Source organism: Humulus lupulus, chromosome 8 (assembly GCF_963169125.1).
Source record: "Humulus lupulus chromosome 8, drHumLupu1.1, whole genome shotgun sequence".
Lineage (NCBI taxonomy): Eukaryota > Viridiplantae > Streptophyta > Magnoliopsida > Rosales > Cannabaceae > Humulus > Humulus lupulus.
In genome coordinates this window covers 45,201,444-45,214,065 of record NC_084800.1, presented here as the reverse complement: position 1 = coordinate 45,214,065, position 12,622 = coordinate 45,201,444, and positions in this window count along the sequence as shown.

The window sequence follows — 12,622 nt, the reverse complement described above, 5'->3', positions numbered from 1 at the left end:
CCTGAGCTTATCCGTCCGTGGTCGCTGGATGTTATTCCCAGCTCCTGGTGCAACAAGTGCGAGCTGGAAACAGGACCCCCTCGAGCTAGAAAGGGCCCGTCCTGGAAATAGAGCCTCTGGCCTGTGGGAGCCTCGGACTAAATCATGTTTAGTCCGAGGCTCGTCCTGCTAAACAGCCCGCGTGAAAACCAGGGCGTACACTATTCAACCAATAACAAGACATGCAACCCCTAAATCGTCATGTTAAAATAAAATATCCCAATCTCCCAAAAATAAACATTATCATGTATAACATCCTCAATTGCCAATGAAAGTGTTATATCAAAATACCTAACCAAAAATAAAATAAACATTATAGTGTATATTTGCTAGCTTATCATCATATAAAAATACTACGTATACGTTAATTTTTTTTATCAAGTCACATGTAAATACAATGACATATAATTAGTTGAATTATTATAGTTCAAGCATAAAGAGAACATACTAAAAATCTTGTAACTATTATGATAAGTTTAATACTAAACAAAAGTATTTTGTTAAACTATTTAGCTTATGAAATGTCTAATTTAATTTATTTTTATTTGAACTTTAAACTTAATATAATAAAAAATGATTACATTTACAAAAAGTTTTGTCTTCTCTACTCATATGATTAGAATTTCAAATCTAAAACGGTTTAGTAAATCAAAACTATTTTAAAGTTCAAAACTATTTGAAATTAGATTATTTACCTATTTTAAATGATCTACTTTAATTTTTACCCATTATTTTTAACTCTTATTTTAGTACCTAAATTTTTAATTAATGTACCCATTATACCCCTTCAATTACATATTTTTTTCCTCCTTAAACACACTACAATTAAGATGCATTTCTAATTTAACTATAATATGACACATATAATACACATTACAATAACACTTAGAATCATATACTAAAATAAGGATAATTTGGGAACTCTCATGATAATAATGGGTAAAGTTCAACTAAATATATTTAGTGTTTAATTTTAGTTAACTACTCTTAAAAATTGGTAGTTATCAACTTTTCTCGAGAATCAAAGCAATAAAACGTATAAACAAAAAATAAGTATACAAACAAATATGGTAAGTAAATAAATGGGATATGAGAAAAATGTGAATATAGTATAATTGATTATATAATTAATATATTATATAAATGTATGTAGTATAATAAATGGAAATAAAAAGACAAATGTACTTTATATTATAAAAAGAAAAAAAATACTATATTAGCGGAATATTAATATTTTTTGTAGTACAAAATGTGATTCTCCCCCAATTAAAGGGTATTTCGATTAATTGCTAGCACACTAATGCTAAGAGAAGATCCTAGTACTTCAGAAAACTGCAAATGACCAACCCTGGAAACTAAATGTATAATTGAACATACATCATATATCTTATTTGCTACTTTTTAATGCAAAAGTACATATATTAAATGAAAAAAAAAATTGAGATTTTTTCTTAAATATTTTTTTTTGTTTTTTTTTTTACTTTTTTACTATTCCTAATTTTTTTTTTCTTTAAAAATACACACTCAAATTTTCAAAAATAAAATTTTCAAAATTTATAATTACAAAAATATGGTCTTAGGAAAAATAACTAAAAAATAATGTTGTGAGATTTTAATGTTATGCAAGTATACGTAATTGCAATTCGTAATAAAACCGGTAAATCCGAGTATCGTCCCACAAAGACTGATTTATCAATTACCAGATAATGAATTTATGATTTGTATTTGGTTAATCGAATGTTTAATTTTTAAAATGTAGAAATTAATGCATGAACAATATAACTACAAGTAAATCTTAAAACAAAATTCAAAACTTAAACACAAATACTTCAAGAAATTAATTCAATGGAAGAATAAAATTAGGGAATTCAATCTCATTAACTATCCACTCTAATATTCATCAATGCAATAATTACAATCTTTCTTCTTATTAAGATGGCAAGTTAATAAAATATTTTTATATTCAAGTTATGAAATATAAAACTCAACCTAAAACAAAATTTTCTATATATCTATGACAAATTCAGCATTAGGAGGCAAAAAGAACTATAACTCAAAAACCACACAAATAATCATGATACTTTCGTTCAATGATCAATTTTATGTCCAGTCAATTATAGCATATCCAAATATCACTTTTCATGTTTTGATTCAAAATCATATAGGTTATAAAAATAAATGGCCAATCAATTCTCAAACAATAAACATAAATTGACAAGATCTCAATAGAGGAATAAAGAAAATAAAACTTTGCTTTAACTCATAAAAGAGTTTCCAATGATTCAATTAAAATGCCTAATACAGAAACTAGTTCATGTTCATCAATAAGAAATCCATAAACAAGAAATTAATCATAAAGTAAAGATAAGAAGAAGAGAAAAGAACTCTATGCTGATCCTAATTCTTCTCCAAACTGGTCCCAATCCTCTTCTCCCAGTCTAGGTTTGCAAAAAATGTCTCTTTACCTCTCCAAAATTGTGATTTAAACCCGATTAGTGTTTCTCCTAAACATGAAATGACCAAAACACTATTCATTAAAAATCTGCATTTTTCACTTTTCTGAACATATCCTACGGTCGTAAGATGTCATTCCTGCGGTCGCAGGAATGCCCTGGAAATGCCCAACTTTTCTGGAATTGCAGCCGCAGAATCCTCTTCCTGCAGTCGCAGAAAGTGCCCTGAAACACTGTTTTCCACCAACTTTTGTCCTTTTTTCGGTTTTTCCATCATGTTTCCACACCTAAGTCACTAAGCCCTTCGACACCTGAAAACACATAAGAACAAGCGTAAAATAGAACAAAACAAAACTAAACATCAAATATATATCAAATAACTTGAAAATAACACATTGCGTCAACCTAAAAAATACTAAAAAAATATATATCAGAACAACTAAACATCAAAAACAAAAAAAACCTAAAAAAAAAAAAAAGAGAAACGGTAAAAATGTAAAAATTTCCTTAAAACCGTAACATTGAAAAAAAAAATATTTGACCATAAAAATGTAATATTTAAGCGAAATGAAGTATTTTCCTATCAAAATCTTAAAAAAAAAAGAGTAAAATTAATATGTAATGGTACATGTTATCCCCAAAATTTCAGTTCGATGACGTGGCAATCAAAAGTGACAAGTGACAATGCATGGTCAGTAAATGACACATTAATAGTCAATAAATGTGTTGGCTCTTCGGAGTTGTGATAAAGTGATTTGACAGATCTGATAGAATTTCTGTCCGACCAGTCAATTGTTTTGGCCGACCAGTCAAATGTTTTGCTAGACCAGAGATGTGTCATGCTAGACCAGAGAAGTGTCATGCTAGACCAGAGATATGCCATGTTAGACCAGAGATGTGTCATGTTAGACCAGAGAAGTGTCATGCTAGACCAGAGATGTGCCATGTTAGACCAGAGATGTGCCATGTTAGACCAGAGATGTGTCATGTTAGACCAGAGAAGTGTCATGCTAGAACAGAGATGTGCCATGTTAGACCAGAGATGTGTCATGTTAGACCGGTGGAGTGCATGGCCGACCAGTGAGGTGCTTGGCCGACCCGTGGAGTGCATGGCCGACTGGTGAAGTTTTTGGCCGACCGGTGGAGTGCATGGCCGACCAGTTAGGTGTTTGGCCGACCGGTGGAGTGCATGGCTGACCAGTGAAGTATTTGGCCGACTAGAGGAGTGCATGGCCGACCAGTGAAGTATTTGGCCGACCAGTGGAGTGCATGGCTGACCGATGGAGTGCATGGCCGACTAGAGGAGTGCATGGGCGACCAGTGAAGTATTTGGCCGACCAGTGGAGTGCATGGCTGACCGATGGAGTGCATGGCCGACCAGTTAGGTGTTTGGCCGACCGGTGGAGTGCACGACCGACCAGTGAAGTATTTGGCCGACCGGTGGAGTGCATGGCCGACCAGCTAGGTGTTTGGCCGACCGATGGAGTGCATGGCCGACCAGTGAAGTAGTTGGCCGACCGGTGGAGTGCATGGCCGACCAGTGAAGTATTTGGCCAACCGGTGGAGTGCATGGCCGACCAGTGAAGTATTTGGCCGACCGGTGGAGTGCATGGCTGACCAGTGAAGTATTTGGCTGACTGGTGGAGTGCATGGCCGACCAGTGAGGTGTTTGGCCGATCGGTGGAGTGCATGGCTGACCAGTGAAGTATTTGGCCGACTAGTGGAGTGCATGGCCGACCAGTCAACTGTTTTGGTCGACCAGTCGAGTGTTTTGGCTGACCAGTCTTTCTTCAAGGAGTGAAGTTGGCCGACTAGACGGATCATTGTTATGCAAGCGAAGTTCTAGTAACGGCTTCGGCTAGAATTATTCGTACCTACGCGGGAATCTCTCAGCTTATCCCAAAGAAGTCGCATATTGTTGTATTTTAAATGTTATTATTAATTAAATATTGTGAGAGTAACAGAAATGACCCGGTCAAAGGGAATATCTGATGTACGATCCATGAGCCTATAAATAAATGGCTCATGGCATCATTTTGGGGATCTGATTTTTTTAGACTGAGAAAAACTCTCTAGTTTGGAGACTTTGGGACTGTTACTTGGGGTATTCTTGGGGCATTTTCTAAGAGAGTTTAGAGAGAGAAACTATGTATTTTTCTACTTACACTTAAGAAACTCAGTTGGCTCAAATTCATCTGATCTTAAGTGTAGGATATATATCACAACTCCAAGTGGATTAGGCTATTACCAATAAATTGGGGCTGAACCACTATAAAATTATTTGTGTCGTATTTTTCTCTTGAAGGTTCATTATAGTTTTGACGTCTACTCGTCGTTGGCCAAAATTGTGGTCAACAATACAAATTTTATTTTTAACCACAAAACAGTATGTTATCTCAAGAATAACATTTGTCTAAAGTACATCATTTGTGATTAATAGGGAAATTTGTCTTTAAATGCATATAAGGGGATTGTATTTAAAAAATAATCTATCACTATACGAGTCTTATTTTGGTCCTATTATTTACCTTAGTTCCCAAAATGCCCCTGCCATTTGTTCCGAGTCTCTCTCTCTTCTCTCTCGGTCTCTCTATATTCCCTCTCACTCTCGGTCCTGAACAAAAATAACTATCACAACCCACATTTGAATCTGTTGCAACCCAACAAAATTGGAGAATAAAAGCATTGTCGAATAAGGTCTTCGGAACCAGCACTTGAACATCAGATCGGAAGCACCCAGAGGCAACCAAACAACCTCGAGGTAGGCGAAACAACTCCTAAGTATGCGAAGGTGAGGGTTTTCTTTTTAATCTACAATGTCTGGTTTTTTGTTGATGTTTTTTTCATAGGATAGATCGGGGCTGGATAACTGAGAAATCTGGATTTTTTTCAAAAAATTTGACCCACCTCGTGTTATATTATTTTAAATAATATAATGTTAGATTAAATAATGTGACATAATGTGATTTGTCACACCTTGTAACATATTTTTGAGAGTCACAAAAATTGGACACATGTGTGTGGCAAATGTGACATATTTTAGAGTTATAAAAAAAAAAAAAAAAAAACTTGTAACTCCCATATATTACCCAATAATGTGTAGATTTGATATTACACATTTTGATTTGAATTTCTCAAAAACCATAAGAGATATGGTTGTTAGAGATGTGATTTTAACTCCCATAATGTGTATGGAAGTTACAAAATCAAGTGGGGGATGAATTTGGAACGTTTTGCCAAGTTTGGAAAATTGGTTGCTGAAAAAAGGACTTGGGCCGTTGCCTATATTTTTCAGGCCGCGGCCCAAGAGGCAGAAAACATCATGGGCCGCGGCTGACAACATTTTCCAAACTTCGATTTAATCCAATTTTGAACGTTTCCAACAGCCAAGTAACTCCCAAATTTCTATTTTAATTACATAAACATCCAATTAATCATTGGTAACAACCATGGGGGTTGGTGGAATTTGAAATTCAAAGGGTGTCTCAAAACTCTATAAATAAGAGCCTAATGCTCACTTGTAAGACACACCATTTTCCATCCACAAAGCACTTGGCTGGAAAATACACCATAGAGGCTTGATAATTCCAGAGAGTTATTTCCTAGAGAGATCCCTTAGTGCTTAGAGAATAGGGGGAAATAAGCTTTTGGACAAAGGTTCTGAACCTTGTTCAAGTTGGTGATCCCCACTACTCTACACTTTGGTTGTGTGAGTGTTTGTTCTTTTTATTGGTTTTATTTTCATTCTTTTGATCTTGTTGATCTTATTTACTTGTATTAATATTGTTTTAAGTTTGTAATCTTCTTTTTCTACATCTTTCTATTTACTTATATTTTGAGCAATTGAGTTGTAATATTTCTTTAATCAATATTATCTTGTCAATTGTATTTTTGCATAGAGTTGTATTTGGTTTTTCCATATTTCCATTGAGTATAAAATATATTCTCTAACACCTCGATAGGAATCGATATACCTCGATAGAACTCGATAGTATATGTAACGCTCTACTGCCTTAAAGTCGTTACTAAGTGAGTTTAAAACGTGCAATTAACTCGCTAATCAAGGATTTAGTTCAAAAGTGTAGCTAAACTATAATAAAAGTCATATAATTTGAAAGATGCAGACATTCATTATAAATTACAAAGCGTTTAACATTTGGGATCCCAAAATACTGTTTAGAAATATTTACAACTCAAAAATATGATTAAAGTCGACTAAACGACAAAACTAGGTTTAATACAAACATCCCCCAAAAAATATCCCTGGCCAGGGCTGCCAGGCAGGCCAAACATGTAGACATCGCTTCACGCTCTCTGTACTCATGGTTGGTCGAATTTCCCTTTGCCCTTACCTGCACCATAGAGCACCCTTGAGCAGAAGCCCAGCAAGAAAACTCCACACAAGAAAATAACATATGCATATCTATCATTCAGCACATAACAAAACTGCCATCAGGCTAAACACATAATGGCCATGCCGTCCCAGGCGCTTTACCAAGCCCCGGGTTCACGGTCTACACTGTGAGGATATCCCAGGTATCCAATAGGGTCTCACACTAGCAACTCGCACTCCGCGTGCTTAACGCTGCTCCCAGCCCCTTGCCGTACTCGGCCTTCGCCGTTCCCGGCCCTTACCGTTCTCGGCCCTTGTTGTTCATTCACAAATATGCACACATAGCATAGTTAAACAAATTCTTAAACATGTATAAACATAATCAATGGGGCTACGCCCTGCAACACAATCATACAAGGTCGTGCCCTGCAACACAAACTATAGGGCCTCGCCCTGCTCTACAGGTACAACAGTTTTCTTAAGTACGCAGTAGTCGTGGTCGATTATTTTACAAAGTGGAACGAGGCCAAACCTCTGGCAACGATTACCTCGAAAAAAGTCTTGGACTTTGTGGTAAAGAACATCATCTGTCGATATGGAATGCCAAGAAAAATAGTATCAGATAACGATACTCAATTAGACAGTGAATTGTTCACCAATTTTTGTGAGAAAAACGGGATAATAAAGAGCTTCTCCTCTGTTTCCCATCCCCAAGCAAATGGCCAAGTCGAAGATGTGAATAAGACTCTTAAGAGTTCTATGAAAAGGAAATTGGAAGAAGCTAAGGGAATATGGCCCGAGGAGTTGCACCAAGTTTTGTGGGCATATCGAACTACGACTCGCACTTCAACAGGGCATACCCATTTTTCTCTGGCATATGGATGCGAGGCCATGTTACTAATCGAGGTCGAAGTACCCACTATTCGTAGCCATGCTTATGATCAAGCCTCGAACCATTCCCAGCTCGAAGTAAGTCTAGACCTGATTGAAGAAACACGGGATAAAGCTCAATTGAAAAATGCAGCATATCAACAGCGAGCTACCAGATATTTCAATAAAAAGGTACGGGAAAGAAAATTCGGATTGGGAGACCTGATGTTAAGGCACGTGTTTTTATTATATTATTTTATAATATAATGTAATATTATATCATACTATAATGTAATGTTTTAGATTAAATAAAAGTGACAAAGAGTGTCACATATTGTAACATATAATAGAGAGTTACAATATTTAGATATATGAGATATATCAAAATATGTAACATATTTGGTGTTACAAATTTGTAACTTCCAAATATTACCCTTTATTGTGTAAATTTGGTGTTACACAATATTGAGATGAATTTCATAAAGCCATATGTGAAATGGCTATTAGAGATATGATTTTAACCCCAATAATGTGTTTTGAGGATTACAAAATCATTTGGGAGGGTTTGGAACCGTTTGAAAAACAACACGTTTTCAAGTGCTGAAAATGGTCAGTGGTCGCGGCCTGTGGGACAAAGAGTAGTGGTCACGGCCACAGGCCAAAACTGACCATTTTTTTTCTTCAGTTTTTTCAATCTTTGTTGAACGGCTCAAAAAACCCAAATAACTCCCAAATCTCATTTTTAATTCCATAATAATCCAATTAATCATTGGTAATAGCCATGGGGGTTGGTGGAATTTTAAATTCAAATGGTGTCTCTAAACTCTATAAATAGGAGCCTATTGCTCACTTGAAAGACACAACATTCATATCCATTATAGCACTTGGCTAGAAACACCTTGAGGCTTGATAATTCAAAAAAGCTTTTCCAATATCTGAGAGAGATCCCTTAGTGCTTGAGTTAGGGGAAATAAGCTTTTGGGCAAAGGTTTTAAACCTTGTTCAAGTTGGTGATCCCCAACACTTTTCACTTAGGTTGTGCAAGTGAGAGTTTCCTTTTGTTTTGTTCTTACATTTTTCTCTATTGCTTTTTTTCTTATTTTCTTATTCTATTTAATTGTAACTTTTGTTTAGAGTTGTAATCATCTTCTCTTTTGTTTCAAACACCTTTGTTGACCCTGATTTTGGTCAACTGACACGGAGTCAAAATTGTTTGATGTGGACAGATATGTTGGAATGAGAATAATGACAAAAACAATAAAGAACGCAAGATTTTATAGTGGTTCGGCTCCAGAATCTAGTAATAACCTACGTCCACTTGAGCTGTTATTGATATAAGATTCAAAGGAGTGATCAAAGAACTAGGGTTCAATGAGTTTCACAAACCTCTGAAGAACAAAGCAATCTCTCGAATGTGATAGCTCTAATACACTTGTAAAACTCTAATCTCAAATAATTAGAAAGCAAAAAGTCCCTTTCTTGAGCTATCTTTCTCTATTTATAGGCTCAAGGAAGATTACATTAATTTGTTACAGATATTCTGTAATGACCCACTAATCTAGACTCTTGGACCATTATCAAACTATACATACAAATCCCTGCTAAAACATACATTTGCGAAAATACCATAATTTATTATAAATTTGTAGAAACAAAGGTTACTTTCATAAAAATAAGTAAGATATGGGTACCCATTGTCTTTAAAACAAAAATAACTTAAAGTGAAAAGAGTTACATAGAAAATGCGGAAAATACATGTAAAACCATAAAAGATAAAATGAGACTACATCCTCGAATCGAATAACGCTCGGCCCCTTGACTCCATTCACCATCGATGCACATCCTCTAAGCGTCACGAATCTTACCGCCTCTAGAGCTATTTTCCTGCACATAAAACAAAAAGGAATGAGCCTAATGCCCAGCAAGGAAAATCTAACACATAGTCATACACATAAATTTCATAATAAACGTAAAGACATATCATAACACTTAATACATACACTAATTATAATGGTCATTATTACTTGGGGTCCCATAGACTAAACAAGCTTATGCCCATGAGATTAGTGGGGTCCTGCTAGCTAAGTAGGCATATGCCCAGAATCTTCTTGGGGTCTTGTTAGTCAAATAGGGCATAAGCCCAGGCCTACAAACATACACATTCATAGCATATCATATTTCATAACATAACACATAAGCAAAACACATATAGATTCTATCCTATTTTCCTTACCAAAGTTACCGGGATATGTGGACTGAGTTGGGACTTTTTGGAACACTCCTAATAACCATTAAAAAGAGTGAGTCTAAAGAAGAAAAGAGATGAAATGAAAGGGATGGAAAGACTAAACCATTGAAAGTTACATTTACCAAAACTTATGTGCTCAAGAGCTTAGATTTCCTAACCAAAATAAAATGGGGTTAGGAGACTGAGTAGAAGAGTAAGAGAAGGGAAAATAACTTAAAACAAATGAACTAAAGTTTTGGTTACCTCAAAGACTTGAAAGACCAATCTATACCACAACCGAAATACTATTGAACCTCACTTCCCAAAGTGTTTGATAAGCTTATGATGTTTAAGCTTATGATTTCCCAAACCAGGTGTTTACACTCTCACACTCACTTAGCACTAGCAGCTTCTGAACATAGAGCAAAAGGTGAATAATGGTTGGGTACTAGGTCCTATTTATAGAGTTTGGGAATGAAAGTATCTTGATTTTACTTGAATAAAAATAATGGCTTTTTAGGTGAAAATCATTTGAATAATCATTCAGCAGAGGCTGAAGACTCGTTCAAAAGATGCTGGACTTATGGAGAAGTTTGAATGGCTGAAAGGAAAAGAATTAAAAAATGTTTAAATTTATGCTGGAGGAGGCGATATATCGCCCCCTATAGGCGATATATCGCCTGGACCATTGTTCCCGAGGCGACCGTGCATCGATTCGTGTTTTCCGTATCTACGTGCTGCGATATATCGCCCCCTATAGCTGCGATATATCGGCACACGCTGAATATTTAAACACGAAATTACACATTTTTAGCTAAGTTTGAATGGAGTAAACAGCCTTGACTAAGCCTACAACGTATTCAAAGCTGCTGACTGACCCTATAATATTCAAACTTTACCCTTATTTAATTTAATCCTCAAAAATACTTAATCCTTAATTACCCATTCATAACATGTGCTTAAAATCCTATTGGTTGATATCTAAACCTTATAGTATAATAAATATAATCCTTAATTATCAGTCATATAATCAAACCTTAGGTTATACTTAATATTCTTAAACTATAGGTTAAACTTAGAAAATTTATAAGTACTACTATGAGTGTCCAAATAATTCCCGGTCTGAACCAAAAATCCACAGTTACAAAGATAATACTAAACATACTATAATACTACTAAACAATTAGCTAAGTAAAGTTCTTGGACTCTACATATTCTTTCCTAAATAATTGGATACTCAGGAAATCATGGGAGATAATTTCAGATATGATTATAACTGCATAAGATTTTCTCCAAATATAGCGAGTATACGACTAAGCTGGTCGTATATAAAGATTGAGCGTTGCGACATAGACATCTTTCTGCTCGATGGTCGAACAAGACTCCTGCTAGATGTCAGCCACGTGTACCAAACGCCTGCCATGTCATCCATGCCTGTTTTTTGGATAACATTTTCCCCCCAAGTTTGTTTAATGCGACCAGCAATAAAGAAAATTTAGGGAAACAACCATTCATATGCCCCACGAAATCTGTCAGAATCCTCGTGCGTTTTTTAAAACCGTGACATAATAATGTCTAATCAAGCCTTTTTAGTTTTCAAGAAATCAATTCAACGACTTATACACTCCCCCACGATTCAAAAATGGGAAAGTCATGATTGCCACTTTTTACCATACTTTAGCCTCTATAAGTAACCTCTTTATCTTTCTTATAATTCTTTACTCACTATTCTAATCAAGAACTTCAAGAACTTTGCTTCAGAGCCCAGAATTTCGAAACCATTCAAACGTCGTGCCGAAGGTTTTTCCGACTCAAAATTTCTTTCTTTTCTGAATCTCCACCCTTTGCCCAGGTAATCACTTCGCCTTTTAAACTCTTCATTATGCCATGCATGCTGTTTACTATGCTTTGCGATTTCCTGCATTCTTGAGTAGAAATTATGAGGATTTTTGTATAAACCGTCTGATGTTTGGTAAGAGAGTGTATTTCTGCTTTATATAAGTTAGGAGCTAGTTCGATAGTAAGGATCATTGGTTTAGGGCGAAAGATCAACGTAAAAATTAAATCTTTAAGCTAGTTGAAAAAACTGGGTTTTTTCCCGTCCTTTAGGAGTTGAAAAAGTTCATTTTCAGAAAAAATAAATTATTTCCTTTTTTGATCTGTTTTTCAAACTGCTAGCACCAAACTTAGTGTATGGGTAGGATGCTGCTGGTCAATAGACGCGAGCAACGTTATCCCAATCTCCCACGTAACTCCGCAAGCTATGTGTATTATCTCCTCCTTTGTCTGTTTGTAGTACATATGCAAGACCCTTGGGGAGGAGAAAGAACCATTGAAGATGACCTCCTAGCTCAGCTGCTTGAAGGCGAAGAAAATCCCTCTACTCTGATACCAGATATCCCTTTCTCTCGCCTTAGCCCAAACCCTTCTCCAGTTCCAACCCAAAGAATGGCTCGAATAAAAACAAAAACTCAAAAAAGGAAAACCCCTAACTCCTTAGGCCAGCCTACTGTTGATGCCCCCTCGACCAGTGGTCGAGGTGAAAATGTTCGTGATGCCAATGTTCAAAGGCATGCCCGTCCTCGACACGCTGCTCAGCCGGATGTTGAGTGGCATGTTGTTCCCCATAGTAGAGTGACGATGCAGATGATCACCAACTACTTAAATAAGTATAATCTGATAGGGGTGACCCTGGTCAGA